This window comes from Oncorhynchus mykiss, chromosome 7 (genome assembly GCF_057628025.1).
Source record: "Oncorhynchus mykiss isolate SJ-2025 chromosome 7, ASM5762802v1, whole genome shotgun sequence".
NCBI classification, from domain to species: Eukaryota; Metazoa; Chordata; class Actinopteri; order Salmoniformes; family Salmonidae; genus Oncorhynchus; species Oncorhynchus mykiss.
In genome coordinates, this window is record NC_143028.1 from 28,025,672 (window position 1) to 28,035,117 (window position 9,446).

A 9,446-nucleotide genomic window follows, 5' to 3' on the forward strand; every position below is an offset into this window, starting at 1 on the left:
TTTTGTCATTCCCTCTTCACTATTGTCTTGGTGTGCTTGGACCATGTTAGTTTGTTGGTAATGTGGACACCAAGGAACTTGAAGCTCTCAACCTGCTCCACTACAGCCCTGTCGATGAGAATGGGGCATGCTCAGTCCTCCTTTCCTGAAGCCACAATCATCTCCTTTGTCTTCATCACGTTGAGGGAGAGGTTGTTGTCCTGGCACCACACGGCCAGGTCTCTGACCTCCTCCCTATAGGCTGTCTCGTCGTTGTCTGTGATCAGGCCTACCACTGTTGTGCCATCAGCAAACTTAATGATGGTGTTGGAGTCGTGCCTGGCCGTACAGTCATGAGTGAACAGGGAGTACAGGAGGGGACTGAGCACGCACCCCTGAGGGGCCCCAGTGTTGATTATCAGCATGGCTGATGTGTTGTTACCTACCCTTACCACCTGGGGCGGCCCGTCAGGAAGTTCAGGATCCAGTTGCATAGGGAGGTGTTTAGTCCCGGGTTCCTTAGCTTATTGATGAGCTTTGAGGGCACTATGGTGTTGAACGCTGAGCTGTAGTCAATGAAAAACATTCTCACATAGGTGTTCCTTTGATCCAGGTGGGAAAGGGCAGTGTGGAGAGCAATAGATATTTCATCATCTGTGAATCTGTTAGGGCGGTATGCAAATTGGAGTGGGTCTAGGGTTTCTGGGATAATGGTGTTGATGTGAGCCATGACGAGCCATTCAAAGCACTTCATGGCTACAGACGTGAGTGCTACGGGTCGGTAGTCATTTAGGCAGGTTACCTTTGTGTTCTTGGACACAGGGACTATGGTTGTCTGCTTAAAACATGTTAGTATTACAGACTCGGACATGGAGAGGTTGAAAATGTCAGTGAAGACACTTGCCAGTTGGTCAGCACATCCTCGCAGTATACGTGCTGCGCCCAAGTGAATGTTGACCTGTTTAAAGGTCTTACTCACATCGGCTGCGGAGAAAGTGATCACACAGTCGTCCGGAACAGCTGGTGCTATCATGCATGTTTCAGTTTTTTGCCTAGAAGCGAGCATAGAAGTAGTTTAGCTCATCTGGTAGGCTCGTGTCACTGGGCAGCTCTCGGCTGTGCTTCCCTTTGTGCTCTGTAATGGTTTGCAAGCCCTGTTATTCGATCTTAGTCCTGTATTGACAGTTTGCCTGTTTGATGGTTCGTTGGGGGGCATAGCGGGATGTCTTGTAAGCTTCCGGGTTAGAGTCCCGCTCCTTGAAAGTGGCAGCTCTAGCCTTTAGCTCAGTGTAGATGTTGCCTGCAATCCATGGCTTCTGGTTGGGGTATGTGCGTACAGTCACTGTGGGGACGACGTCATTGATGCACTTTTTGATGAAACCAATGACTGATATGGTGTACTCATCAGTGCCATAGGAAGAATCCCGGAATATATTCCAGTCTGTGCTGGCAAAACAATCCTGTAGTTTAGCATCTGCTTCATCTGACCACTTTTTTATTGAACAAGTCTCTGGTGCTTGCTCCTCTTAGTGCCAGCATCGGTCTGTGGTGGTATGTAGACAGCTACGAAAATACACATGAAAACTCTTTAGGTAGATAGTGTGGTCTACAGCTTATCATGAGATACTCTACCTCAAGCGAACAAAACCTCAAGACTTCCTTAGATATCATGCACCAGCTGTTGTTTACATATATGCATAGTCCGCCACCCCTTGTCTTACCAGATGCCGCCTTTCTATCCTGCCGATACAGCGTTTACCCCGCCAGCTGTATGTTGATAATGTCGTCGTTCAGTCACGACTCTGTGAAGCATAAGATATTACAGTTTTTAATGTCCCATTGGTAGTTTAATCTTCCTCGTAGGTTGTCGATTTTATTTTCCAATGATTGCACGTTAGCTAGTAGAATTCTCAGAAGGCAGTTTGACCTCCATCCTCCTTTTCTCCGTTGTCTCTTCACACAAATGACAGGGATTTGGGCCTGTTCCCGGGAAAGCAGTATGTCGTTCATGTCGGATTCGTTAAAGGAAAAAACTATTCTGTCAGTTCGTGGTAAGTAATCGCTGTTCTGGTGTTCAGAAGTTATTTTCGGTCATAAGAGACGTAGCAGCAACATTATATACAAAATAAGTTTAAAAAATAAGTGACAAACATCACAAAAAAACTAACATAAAAACACAATTGGTTAGGAGCATGTAAAACGTCAGCCATCTTCTCCGGCTCTGTCTAATCAATCACTTGGCTCATGTAAATAATTCTGTAGTTGTCCCTTTAAACATCCTAAGGTCAACATCTCCATAGTGTTCACATTTCTCTCATGTAAATGTTGTATCTACATAAAAAGATTAAACAATTTATTTTGGAAATATCCCGTTTTTGCTATTTTCTTCATTACCATGCTGATGATTTCAAGTTGTATTGCATTTATTTTTTGTCTGTTAAAGACACTGAGTACATGTTGTTTAGTATATTTACTACATTTAGTGTGTTGAATTTTTTTCTGAAGTAAGTTCATTTAAAGTTATGTGATTTGATTTATGTAAATACATTTAAGTATTGTTTAACACACAGTTACCAAAAACCTGATTTAATTTATATATTGATACTGAGTTTGCAGCAAACAGAATGTTCATAACAAGTTTTCCAGAATTGTTTGCCAGAAGTTCACAATTTGCCTAAAATGTACCACAACATTTTGCCACAAAACTAATTTTCATGTGAAAATATGCGGCAAGTTGGCTGAAGGTTTTTCTGGTAAGGGTTGTTATGATTCTCAATGTTCAAATAGCTAGCAATAATGACAAGAAGCTGCCATGTGGGGAATCGTAGGTGGCTCGTTTCAGCATTCAGCGTCTTGTTTTGATGTGTTTTGACTGATGTCATGTCAATGCTAATTCAGCTGAAATTCACCTGTTAGCAAACCAACAACTGTAACGATGTATTTGAGAGACAAGTGCTCATTGTGAAAATGTATTTGTTTTCAATAAACATTGAGACTAAATATAGTTTTCATGTTGTCAACAGTTGCACACGCTTTTGTTGCTAAACAACCAACCCGTGTGTGGAGAATGGTGTTATTTCTATAGGAAAAAAAATCCAAAGTATATATTGTTCCACTTGGAACCGATAGGTTCGCGCGGCCTTATTCATAATTTCATCACAAGTAAAGGTGTTGGAATTATGAGGGAATTTAGTCAAGGTCAGAATACGGCTTATCTGTAGACACACCTCCGCCACACCTTACTTTGTTTGATCTTCACTCCAAACGAATAGCGGGTGAAGAGCATGCTATTCTCATGCTTAAATTCAAGGTCAGAATACGCATAAAAGGTATTCACACCAGTTGACTTTTTCCTAATTTTGTTGTGTTACAGCCTGAATTTAAAATTGCTTAAATGTTGATTTAAAAAATCACTGGCCTACACACAATACCCCACAATGTCAAAGCGGAATTATATTTTTCGAAATGTTTACAAATTAATTAAAACTGAAAAACTGAAATATCTTGAGTCAATAACTATTTAACTCCTTTGTTATGGCAAGAGTAAATAATTCAGGAGACATTTTTTGCTAAACAAGTCACATAAGTTGCATGGACGCCCTCTGTGTGCAATAATAGTGATTATCATGATTTTTTGAATGGCTGTCTCATCTCTGTACCACACACATACAATTATTTGTAAAGTCCCTCAGTCGAGCAGTGATTTTCAAACACAGATTCAACCACAAATCAATATCAATATCAATATCAGTATCAATACACCCAGTCAATACAAAGATACAGGTGTCCTTCCTAACTCAGTTGCCGGAGAGGAAGGAAACCGCTCAGGGATTTCACCATGAGGCCAAATGGTGACTTTTAAACCATTTGCAACAAGGTACTAAAATAATACTGCAAAACATGTGTCAAAGGAATTAACTTTTTATCCTGAATACAAAGTGTTATGTTTGGGGAAAATCCAATAAGGACATTACTGAGTACCACTCTCCAGCTTTTCAAGCATAGTGGTGGCTGCATCATGTTATGGGTATGCTTGTAATCGTTAAGGACTGGTAAGCTTTTCAGGATAGAAAAAGAAATGGAATGGAGCTAAGCACAGGCAAAATCCTAGAGGAAAACCTGGTTCAGTCTGCTTTTCAACTGTGAATGTTCCTGAGTGGCCGAGTTACAGTTTTGACTTAAATCTACTTGACAATCTATGTCAAGACCTGAAAATTATTGTCTAGCAATGACCAACAACATTTTTGATAGAGCTTGAAGAATTTTGAAAATAATAAGTGGCAAATGTTACACAGTCAAGGTGTGGAAAGCACTTAGTCTTACCCAGAAAGACTCACAGCTGTAATCACTGTCAATAGTGCTTCTACAAAGTATTGACACAGGGATGTGAATACTTATGTAAATGTTTTATTTCTGTATTTAATGTTCAATACATTGGCATGGTTTCATTGTCATTATAGGGTATTGTGTGTAGAAGGTGAGATTTTTTTTTACATTTAATCCATTTTGAATTCATGCTGTAACACAACAACATGTGGAATAAGTCAAGGCGTATGAATACTTTCTGAACACTGTATCCCAGTTTGCTTTCAGAATTTAGAACCACGGAAAGTGAGGTCATTTCCTGCCGTATTCAGTTGTCAGTCCAAGTGCAATACTTTCTTGGCAGGCCTTCTCCATATGTTTTGAGGTCACACAGTCATACTGTAGGATGGGCCCATCGGGTTACTGGAAATACTGATCTATAAATCAGCAGGCAAAGGACCTCAAAACCTAATGGTGCTTATCTCCTTGCTTGGCTTCCTTCCTGTGTCTGGTTTGTGTAGTGCCCAGATAACAATCCATTAAATGTAGAGGTACTGTTCTAAGTGCAAGGGTTACACAAAATGAATTAGCTTGACGTTAATTTAAAAGATAAATTGACTGCATAGAGAAGTACACCAGGCCTTGTCTGACCAATACATCTTCTCTGTAATGAAGTACCATGCCATACAGTTTGGGGCACATAGGGGTTTGTATTACATTTTTGGGACAACATATACTGTTCTCTGTGTTGAACTTTGGATTTGCAAACAGCTGATTACACACTGTTGAACAGGATGTGTTCTATCTGATGAACTGTGCTGTCTCACAGCTTTATGATTAGAAAGAAACAAATAAAGAACCATTTTAAGATTGGATGGGACTCAAATTACAGTTGAAGTCAGAAGTTTACACACACACTTTAGCCAAATACATTTAAACTCAGTTTTTCACAATTCCTGACATTTAATCAGAGTAAAGATCCCCTGTCTTAGGTCAGTTAGGATCGCCACTTTATTTTAAGAATGTGAAATGTCAGAATAATAGTAGAGAGAATGATTTATTTCAGCTTTCATTTCTTTCATCACATCCCCAGTGGGTCAGAAGTTTACATACACTCAATAGGTATTTGGTAGCATTGCCTTTAAATTGTTTCACTTGGGTCAAACGTTTCGGGTAGCCTTCCACAAGCTTCCCACAATAAGTTGGGTGAATTTTGGCCCATTCCTCATGAAAGAGCTGGTGTAACCGAGTCAGGTTTGTAGGCCTCCTTGCTCGCACACGCTTTTTCAGTTCTGCCCACACATTTTCTCCAGGATTGAGGTCAGGGCTTGGTGATGGCCACTCCAATACCTTGACTTTGTTGTCCTTAAGCCATTTTGTCACAACTTTAGAAGTATGCTTGCGTTGTCCATTTGTCATTGTCCATTTGGAAGACCCATTTGTGACCAAGCTGTAACTTCCTGACTGATGTCTTGAGATGTTGCTTCAATATATCCACATACTTTTCCTCCCTATTTTGTGAAGTGCACCAGTCCCTCCTGCAGCAATGCACCCCCACAACATGATGCTTCCACCCCCGTGCTTCACGGTTGGGGTGGTGTTCTTCGGCTTGCAAGCCTCCCTCTTTTTCCTCCAAACATAAGATGGTCATTATGGCCAAACAGTTCTATTTTTGTTTCATCAGATCAGAGGACATTTCTCCAAAAAGTACGATCTTTGTCCCCATGTGCAGTTGCAAACCGTAGTCTGGCTTTTTTTATGGCAGTTTTGGAGCAGTGGCTTCTTCCTTGCTGAGAGGCCTTTCAGGTTATGTCGATATAGGACTCGTTTTATTGTGGATATAGAGAATTTTGTACCGGCTTCCTCCAGCATCTTCACAAGGTCCTTTGCTGTTGTTCTGGGATTGATTTGCACTTTTCGCACCAAAGTACGTTCATCTCTAGGAGACAGAACACGTCTCCTTCCTGAGCGGTATGACGGCTGCGTGGTCCCATGGTGTTTATAATTGCATACTATTGTTTGTACAGATTAATGTGGTACCTTCAGGCGTTTACTCCCAAGGACGAACCAGACTTGTGGAGGTCTACCATTTTTTTTCTGAGGTCTTGGCTGATTTATTTTTATTTTCCCATGATGTCAAGCAAAGAGGAACTGAGTTTGAAGGTAGGCCTTGAAATACATCCACAGGTACACCTCCAATTGACTCAAATTTTGTCAATTAGCCGATCAGAAGCTTCTAAAGCCATGACATCATTTTCTGGAGTTTTCCAAGCTGTTTAAAGGCACAGTCGACTTAGTGTATGTAAACTTCTGACCCACTGGAATTGTGATACAGTGAATTGTAAGTGAAATAATCTGTCTGTAAACAATTGTTGGAAAAATTACTTGTGTCATGGACGAAGTAAATGTTCTAACCGACTTGCCAAAACTATAGTTTGTAAATAAGACATTTGTGGAGTGGTTGAAAAACGAGTGTTAATGACTCCAACCTAAGTGTATGTAAACTTCCGACTCCAACTGTAGATAAATTACTACCTAGGGATAACACTGTTGTGTGGCGTCCACACTTGGCCCCTGGTTTGATTGACAATGATATTGTGAACGAATATGATGATAACCATTGTCCATTTTCTGTGTTGAGTAACTTAGCCACACAATCCAAATAAATCCTAATAATATTCATCATATTACAATCAAAATGCCAGCTTCACCATAATAGAAATGGAAACGGTTGAGAACGCACCATCTAATAGAGATTTTGTCTTTGCAACCTTGGCAAGAAATAGCAGCTGGACCAAAACCTCTGTGTACTTCTATCATGAAACTTTGGGTGGTTTGGCTGCTATTCCCAAGAAGAAAGCAACACACAGGAAATTACTTATGTTCAAAATTCACAGACATGCTTTTTAGTCAGTTTGTCTGAGTGAGAGAGAGAGAATATGAAAGTATAACTAATTCTAATCAACTTGAATATATGTATAGAATGTCAAAAGAAATAAAAATAACTGCTCTTTTAGTTTGAGAATGAGAGAAAAAGAGAGGCATGGTTACCTTGTTTGATGCCTGATAATGGGAGTCCTGTCTGTAGCTTCAGTCTGGCTGTATGTCCCATTCCTTGCGCTGTGGGGGAGTGTAATCTGCACAAAATGGTTTAGATTATGACGTGAGGGGGCATGTCAGTATGTGAGAGGCTCTTTTTTCTATACAAAGAGGTGGAGCAGAGCATTTTTTGTCCACTTCAGTTCACTTTCAAAAGACTAATGCACTTCCCAGTCCCAAGCTTCATTCATACCTGGTTTTAATATGTGTCCTGTGTCCTGCTCCTGTCCACATTCTAATTGTTCCCACATTTTCAGACATGCGTCTACTCATGGTATTAAAATGTGTCTCTTATTCGTCCATTGTGTCCCCATTGTGAACAGATTTCCTGGTCCCTCCCTGTACGCAAATAATTTGACAGGTATTCTTTCAAAATAATATTTATTTTAACACATATTGATACCATAAATGAATGGTGCCACCTGTCAATGATTTTAGACGGCGGAGTTATGATTTAAATGGTTTTGCTGTCCAGATCCGTCTACACTTGTAAGATATCCAGACAATGTGTGCCTGACTACCTCCAGAGGTGGGCAGGAGGAACTGATCACAATCAGATCACAAGTTGTCTTTTGATTGTCTACACCTGTCTGAAAATGTGGGCACAATCATTTTAGAACCAGGTATAATGGGGCTCCAGTCATAGTCATTTGGTTCTTACATTTTGTCAATGTCATCAACCTGATCACTGAATGCATTGCTTCGATAGTCATTAGCAGTGCCTCTGAACTCATATTTAGGAAAGACTGACACTAAACAAATATGGAGACTTCAGAGAAAGTTGGTTATTTTTAATAAGTGGTGATGAAAACAAAATGTTGCTCTTAAAATGGGATAAGTATGAATTTTATTTATGTATAATTATTTATTCATGAAGAAGTTATTAACGATTACTTTTCATCAGGAATCGCTTGTCTGTTCTAATTCGGTTTAGAATTGTGCAACGAGGTAAATGATCTACAGCAATGGCTGTGTTTTTGTGAAAGACACCAGCTGTGAAGGCTGTATGATAAGCTGGGTGAAGAGGAGGTGGGGGTGGGGTACACAGAGCCAGTATGTGCCTGGACACCTTAGGAACTGACAAACAGGAGGAATGGGGAACAAAGTCTTACTGTTACCAGAGTGTTTCAATTCAAATTCCTTGAGGGAACATTCTGTGTGGTGCCGAATTGGTATATACAAGACACATAACAACATAAAACATATGAGGTTCAAACTTAACTGCCCACGGTGTCAAGGTGTTTTGGTGCAGAGATGGAGCGGTTTTAGGATTTGCCATCAGCCAGTGGAAGATGATAAGATGGAAGTGGTTATGGGTAAGATTTGTTGTTCTTTTGTGTGGAGAGACGGCAACATGTACAGCCATGTCTGTGTCTCAGTCACGTCACATTACTCTAATACTGCTCTTTCTCTCCCTCCAGATCCATGGAGTCATGACATGCTCTCTCCACTCTGGCACATTTAGGTTTGGCATTGAACATAAGAAAAACTAATCATTGAATCATCTTTCAGTCAGATTTCTTGGCCAGAATGCAAAGACCCATAGCAAATCCAGAGAGATGCCATGGTAAATTAATTATTGTGTGTGTGTGTGTGTGTGTGTGTGTGTGTGTGTGTGTGTGTGTGTGTGTGTGTGTGTGTGTGTGTGTGTGTGTGTGTGTGTGTGTGTGTGTGTGTGTGTGTGTGTGTGTGTGTGTGTGTGTGTGTGTGTGTGTGTGTGTGTGTGTGTGTGTGTGTGTGTGTGTGTGTGTGTGTGTGTGTGTGTGTGTGTGTGTGTGTGTGTCTAGTTTGTGAAAATTCTGGTACGTCCAAACAAAGAGCTTTCACATAGGAGTTGTAAAATGAACCATATATCAGTTTCCAGTAAACGAACATCGACATGTTTCGACAAATCTTGACATCCAGTTGCATAACCAGAGGGAATTGGGATGATGCATTATATCTGATATTGTGTTGTTAAATTAATGAAAATAAGGATTGGGATGAATTCCTCATCAGTCATCCCATAGAGCACACAGGAAACATTGGTATGTTCCTCAAGGAATAACAACAGAGATATACAA

General features: G+C 40.4%; 1 protein-coding gene across 6 annotated transcripts in view; it reads right to left on the reverse strand.

Moving 5' to 3' along the window:
* Positions 1-8,683, reverse strand: part of st3gal8 (ST3 beta-galactoside alpha-2,3-sialyltransferase 8) — a 33,658-nt gene extending 24,975 nt beyond the window's left edge. For 2 of the 6 annotated variants that reach the window (XM_090240639.1, XM_090240641.1), the window contains exons 1-2: positions 7,336-7,427; positions 1,701-1,781 (exon numbers count right to left, since the gene is read on the reverse strand). The gene's annotated coding sequence lies outside the window, so the exon portion shown is untranslated. Of the gene's footprint in view, positions 1-1,700; positions 1,782-7,335 lie in introns of all 6 variants that reach the window. The other 4 variants (XM_090240644.1, XM_090240640.1, XM_021609089.3 and 1 more) reach the window with 3 other exon arrangements.
* Positions 8,684-9,446: the final 763 nt, after the last annotated feature.